This window comes from Pleurodeles waltl, chromosome 7, assembly GCF_031143425.1.
Source record: "Pleurodeles waltl isolate 20211129_DDA chromosome 7, aPleWal1.hap1.20221129, whole genome shotgun sequence".
In the NCBI taxonomy this organism is placed as follows: Eukaryota; Metazoa; Chordata; class Amphibia; order Caudata; family Salamandridae; genus Pleurodeles; species Pleurodeles waltl.
Genome location: NC_090446.1, coordinates 331,021,399 through 331,027,485, shown reverse-complemented (window position 1 = coordinate 331,027,485; position 6,087 = coordinate 331,021,399). Strand labels below are relative to the sequence as shown.

At 43.8% G+C, this 6,087-nt stretch overlaps 1 long non-coding RNA gene across 1 annotated transcript; it reads right to left on the bottom strand.

Annotated features, from left to right (window-relative positions):
• Nucleotides 1–3,146: 3,146 nt before the first annotated feature.
• Nucleotides 3,147–3,999, bottom strand: LOC138247250 (uncharacterized). Its single transcript, XR_011194387.1, has 2 exons — nucleotides 3,798–3,999; nucleotides 3,147–3,392 (listed from the first exon to the last, which is right to left on the bottom strand). It is a non-coding gene; the product is annotated as an uncharacterized lncRNA (long non-coding RNA).
• Between the last annotated feature and the right edge of the window lie 2,088 nt (nucleotides 4,000–6,087).

The window sequence follows — 6,087 nt, the reverse complement described above, 5'->3', positions numbered from 1 at the left end:
CCCGCCAGCCCAGCGGGAATGTCCGAATGCGGGAAGCGGTATTATGGCCGCATGGCGGCCAAATGCCGGTTCCCGCCTGCCGGGCGGCTACCGCCGCCCGCCAGAGTCGGAATGAGGGCCTATGTCGGTAAACCAGGATGAAAATGACAAATAAGCAGCCAAGAAAGCAGAGAAATTCCCATATATTAGCTAAGAAATATCTGTCACAACTGAAAATTCCAAGTGCAAGCAAGCCTGCAAGAAGTTCATGGGGGGTCGGGCCATCCTGCTTCTATGTATTAGAAATTATAATCCTCAAGGCAAGGAACACAAAAAAACAACTGGTGCAAAGGCTGTGTTTCCCTACCTCTAAGGAATAAACTGTCTGACTTGCTTTTATAACTATAAATTACATTTTGTGATGGAAAACCATGTGGCTGCGGCATAATGTCCCCTTTTCCCTCCCCTTTGATGATCTTTAGTTCATCCACGGCAATGTACTGAAGAATTATGGGAGCAATCTGATCATGTGATTAGAGTCAATCTTGAAGTCAGTCAAAAGAACACCACCAAGTATGGCATCTTAGGACTATCTAGAAAGACCTGAGCTGCCTCCCATCTAGCCAAAACATAAACATGGCTGTGATTACATTCTTTAAACTTGACAGGACTACACACCAACGGTTGATCTCCAGTGCCCTTTATCTACTCATGCAATGTCCAGAAGAAGTTCAGTTTATACTGGGTTTGATCCCCAAAATTGGGAAAAACAGACAATCTCCTACCATTCGCCTGTAGAGAACTTTGGAAGAAAGGAATCTCACCAGTCAGCATCCCATATTACCCCACTACCTTTACTATAGTGGAGGATTCATCAGGTCCCCCCTCCTCAATGGGAGTGTGAACACTCTATGTATTACATCTCAGTGTCATCCTGAGGTATTTACTACTGGTCAGAAAAAAAACAGGCATAGGGTGTCAGCAAGTAACTTTGTAGGTGTCACAACCGAGAGACACAAATAATGTTAGGAACCTTGCAAATCCACAACTTTCATGTTCATCGCCAATAGGACAGTAGCATCCACAGTTGAGCCCTTGAAACTACTGTGTTCCTGCATGCATTTTTTCCAGCACTTATTATTCATTTTTCATCAACTGTGCCATGGAATCAAATGATTCAACCACCACTTCTGAGCCTTTGTGCACATCATCTCTTTGATGAATATAGCCATTGACACCCATAACTATTTCTTCCCTATCTGCACTTACGTCATCCACAGAGTTGGAAATCTCCTATATCTTTCTTTAGGGCTGTTCACCTGAAAATACTTTGTCCTGGGGACCTTTGCTGTTCCAGGTTTGAACACAGCAGACAGACAACTATGGGTACTCAAGAGCTCATTGGTGCCAGTTACGCCAACGGCTGTTACTGCTGTTGGAGGGATCATTTGCTGTTGGTTTATGCTTACACTCCTCAGCACTTTGAAGCTCTACAATATCACATTCTCACCAGTGCCAATGTGAGAAATTGGGCCATTGATTGACTGGGGTGTAGTCCCTGCTTAAGCAGCAAACACAATCCTTTTCAGGGTAAGGCACAAGCAAACCCGAAATTAGCCTGTGCTCAACCCCCAGGTAGCTTGACACAGAGCCATCAGTCTTAACTTAGAGGCAATCTGTAAAATATTTGTGCAACACATCAAACAACAATACAGTGTAAACACCACACAAAAAGGATCACACACTAAGTTAGAAAAATAGAGCTGAATTACATAAATAAAACAATACCGAAATGACAAGAATCCAATCAGTAAACCCGGAAAACAAAGTGCCAACTCGGGAAATCTGATTGCACTGGACCACGTCAAATTTAAATGTTCAAGCTAACCAGTATGGAATGCAAGTCCAATACAGTCCAAGTTAGTCCAGCTGAAGTTTTACCTTCTCATATTTGTGGCAAGAATCTAGTTTGCATTGCAGAGGGCCGGAAGGTGCTGGGAAAGTGCAGCAGAATGCTGTCAGCAAGGAGCCAGCTGGCTCCAAGGTGGCAGTTCTAGTGATCAGTTGATGCTGTAGTGCGAGGAGTCAGGCTGTAAGAGATTCATGCTGATTTGTGGTGCAAGTGAAGAGGTTTAGGTGCGAACAGGACGGCTCGAGGTCACTGGTTCTAAAGGCTTGATTTCAGCACCGATAATCCACACCAAGGGTCCAGGACAACACTTTTATAGTGCCCTATAACCCTGGTTTTTGTTCCTCATATTTGTATGCAGGTACCATCCAGGTGTCGCCGCCATTTGTTAAGGAAAGGAACAAGTGTACTCGACTGGAGCTGCATTGTGCCCACTACCAGAGCTGCATTCAACATCCCACTGACCATGCCCCTCAGTGAAGCACGACCATAAAGATGCTTCTCCTTCTTCTATTTAGGAGGATGAGAAAGGGTTTTCTTCTTCCTAACGTCTCTCCGATCGGGAGGAGGCTTCCAATTTTATGCATGGGACAGCCTGTCCTCATTGAAAGCATGCAGCTGTCCTGTATTCAAATGGCTCCTATCCACCCTTCAATACTCATTGGTAATCTACAGCACTAACACGCTGTATTTCATCAGTTACAATTTTGTTCAGCCTGAAGGTCATTCACTGTGATTGTGATTTATTAACTATTATTATTTTTCATCTTTTATTTGTATTTTTTATTTTTCTTCTGGGCTACTGCATTGTCACAGCTGTTCCTGTGAGTACCTCGATTATCTCAATTTTTCACACATTGGTGTTCTGTTAGGTAATTATGGTTAAGCAGTTCCTTATCCTGGTTTGACCTAACATCAGTTTTCTTATTGTTTTTCATTTTTGAGCATTAAATGCCACCTGCTTAACTTGCAGGCACTTTTGGCCCTTGGCAAATGCGGCTGTTCCCCCAGGACTAATTCATTTACATGTCCTTGCCATACTGATATGCAAACAGCACATATTTCGCCTTATCTATGATTTCATTTAATTATTGTTAAGATGACTTTTCAGGTTAACCTATTTTCTGATGAGACTCTGGTTTCCCTATTAGGATCGAAACACTGTCAACAGTTATAAAGACAGACCCCTGTATTGCTCATCTCGTATAGGGATTTACCCTGTGTGCACAATTGTATGGTTACCAACTGTGGCTGTCTATTACATTCTAGCAATACACCAACCATTGTCACAATAACAGAAATCTCCCTTTTCAATTTTGGTGTGTGTGACAGACTAGGTAATAATGGATGCTTGTAAGCGTAGTGATGGGTTTATAAAAGTCTTAATTTCTTTCTTGTTCTTATTAATATTATCTCTTTGGTTCGCTATAGTCTGGAGCTCTTCATAGGTCTGTAGTCCTTGAGTGGTTTTCTTCTTTCTTCCCTTGTTGTAAGTGGTCACCTTCTATTGCAGTGGAGGGAGTTTATATGGGAGAAGAAGAAAAGAAGAGACCGTTTAGATGGTACGTTTATCTTTTCTCCGTTTTGTTTTTCTTTCTGGGCTGTGCTTTATGCTAAACCTTTCTTTCTCTGTCAACGGTTTGCTCTGTTGCTGTCTCGCTTGTCTATCTTCCTTTCTTTTCTTATCGATAAACGTGTTCCCTGATGGTGCCTTTTATTATACTGTGCCCAGTGCCTGTGCGCGCTTCTCCTTCCCTTCTGCTTTCTTTTCTTAGCAGCTGTCTTTCGTGATGGTGCCTTTTATTATACTGTGCACAGTGCCCATGCGTCGTGCTTCTCCTTCCCCCTCTTTCCTCTCTTTTGTACTACCGCCCGCCCCCCCCTTCCTCGTTTATGGAGATGTTCGTACCTGAGCTGGCCACACGTTCTTCCCTGAACGTGGCCAGTCTCTGCACGTCTTCTCCCTCATTCTGTGCAGGAATATTCCGTACTGCCATCCTCCTCTGGCCTTTCTGCTCTGTGACTTTCCACAATTCCGTCCAAGCCTCGCGCTCCTTCGTCTCCTGATGCCGTCGTCCCTCCATTCTCCACTTCTGCTGCCGGCCTCCTGGTTCCAGGACTCACTGGGTTTTTAACCCCCTTGATCTCCGTCTCCTCTTGGCGGCATCCGCTCCCCTGTGGCTCCGCCTCCTCCTGCACGGCATCCATGAACTGCGAAGTGCCCTCGGGGTACTTCCACTGCGGCCCTGGACTCAGCACCCTGCCACATTCACTCCCCCTAGAAAGTAGCCGTTTGAGCCGCTCAATAGATATCAGCATTGAATAGAAGGGATCCAGGAGAGTGTACCCGGAAGGAAAATCACTGCAGTGATAAGAATCATCTAGGCACACGGGCGTTCGTGTCCCTATGTTTCGCAAGCCAGGTTAAGGGAGCATGATCAGTAAGAAGAGTAAAGGTTTGTCCCGATAGATAATACCAAAGAGATTCAATAGCCCACTTTATTGCAAGACACTCCTTTTCTACTGTGAGGTAATGCTTTTCCCGAGGTAAGAGCTTTCTGCTAATATACACAATGGGATGATAGTGTCCGTCATCCCCCTTTTGGGATAAAACTGATCCTTACCCCTGATCACAAGCATCTGTTTTAACTTGGAAGGGTCTAAGAAAATCCGGACAAGGTAAAATGGGTTCAGCCGTTAGCAGGGTTTTCAATTGTTGAAAACATTCATTTGCTGAGTCAGTGAGGTGGTGAATTTGATTAGGTCGGTTCTTCTCAAGAAGGGCAGTAAAAGGGGCCGCAATGTCGAAAAAATGGGGTATAAACTGCCTATAATAACCCACCATACCCAGGAAAGCTCTGATGTCTTTTTTTGTCTTGGGGTGAGGGATGTGTGTAATAGCGTCCACCTTCTCCATCTGTGATTTTAGAGTTCTGTGTCCTATCACATAGCCCAAGTAATTGATGACATCTTGCCCTAGTTTGCATTTTTCGGGATTGGCCATCAATCCCACCTGTTGGAGCGCTTTCAGTATGTGGGACAAGTGTTTTATATGATCCTCCCAGTTTTCACTGTATATGACGATGTCATCCAAATATGCAGCTGCATATTCTTGAAAAGGTCGTAACACCATATCAATCAGTCTCTGAAAAGTGTCTGGCACCCCATGTAAGCCAAAAGGGAGGACAGTGAATTCATATAACCCTGAGGGTGTCGCAAAAGTGTTTTTCTCTTTATCAGTCTCTGCTAAGGGAATTTGCCAGTACCCCTTTGTTAAATCTAAAGTAGACATATATTTAGTTTTTCCTAATCATTCTAGGAGATCATCTATCCGGGGCATGGGATATATATCAAAATAGGAAAGGGAATTCAGTTGTCTAGAATCAATTGAAAACCGGATAGAGTCGTCAGGCTTAGGGATTAGGACTATAGGGGAAAACCAAGGGCTAGGGGAAGGTTCAATGATCCCTGCTAACATCCCCCCGACTTTCTTCTCAACCAAGTGTTTTCTTGCCTCGTGTATGCGATAGGACACCCGTCCATCTAAAGTACGAATATGATGTTTTATCAGGTGGGTCCTACCGGGTAGTTTTGAAAATACAACAGGGTTAATATGCACTATTTCCTTTAGTTGACGATACTGAGCAGGAGTGAGGTTTTTACCAAAGTGAAGCGTATTCTCTTTTCCGGGTTCCGAGACAGTAGGGTACATGGGTATCTCTGTCTCAGAATAGATCATAATGTATAAATTACTAATCTGTGTTTCTTCTCCATGTCATACCTTCAAAATATTAATGTGATAGACCTGGCTTCTACCTGACCCTGTTGGTATCTGTATTCGGTATGTGACTGGGGTTACTCTTTCCCTTACGGTGTACGGTCCCTGCCAATGGGCCAATAACTTATTCTCAATTGTTGGTAAAAGGATTAGCACTTGACCTGTTGTGAACTCTTGCGTCTTACTTTTCACATCATAATATGTTTTCTGTCTTATCTGGGCTTCTTTTAATTGGCTATGAACCTCCTCCCATATGGTATGTAAACTATCCCTCAACTCCTTGGTATATTCAAGGACGTCTTTTATTTATTCGTCTGTTTCCTCCCACTGTTCAGCCAGCATCTCCAACAAGGTGCGTGGTTGTTGTCCAAACAAAAGTTGGAATGGACTATGTCCAGTGGAAGACTGTATGTGGGTTCTT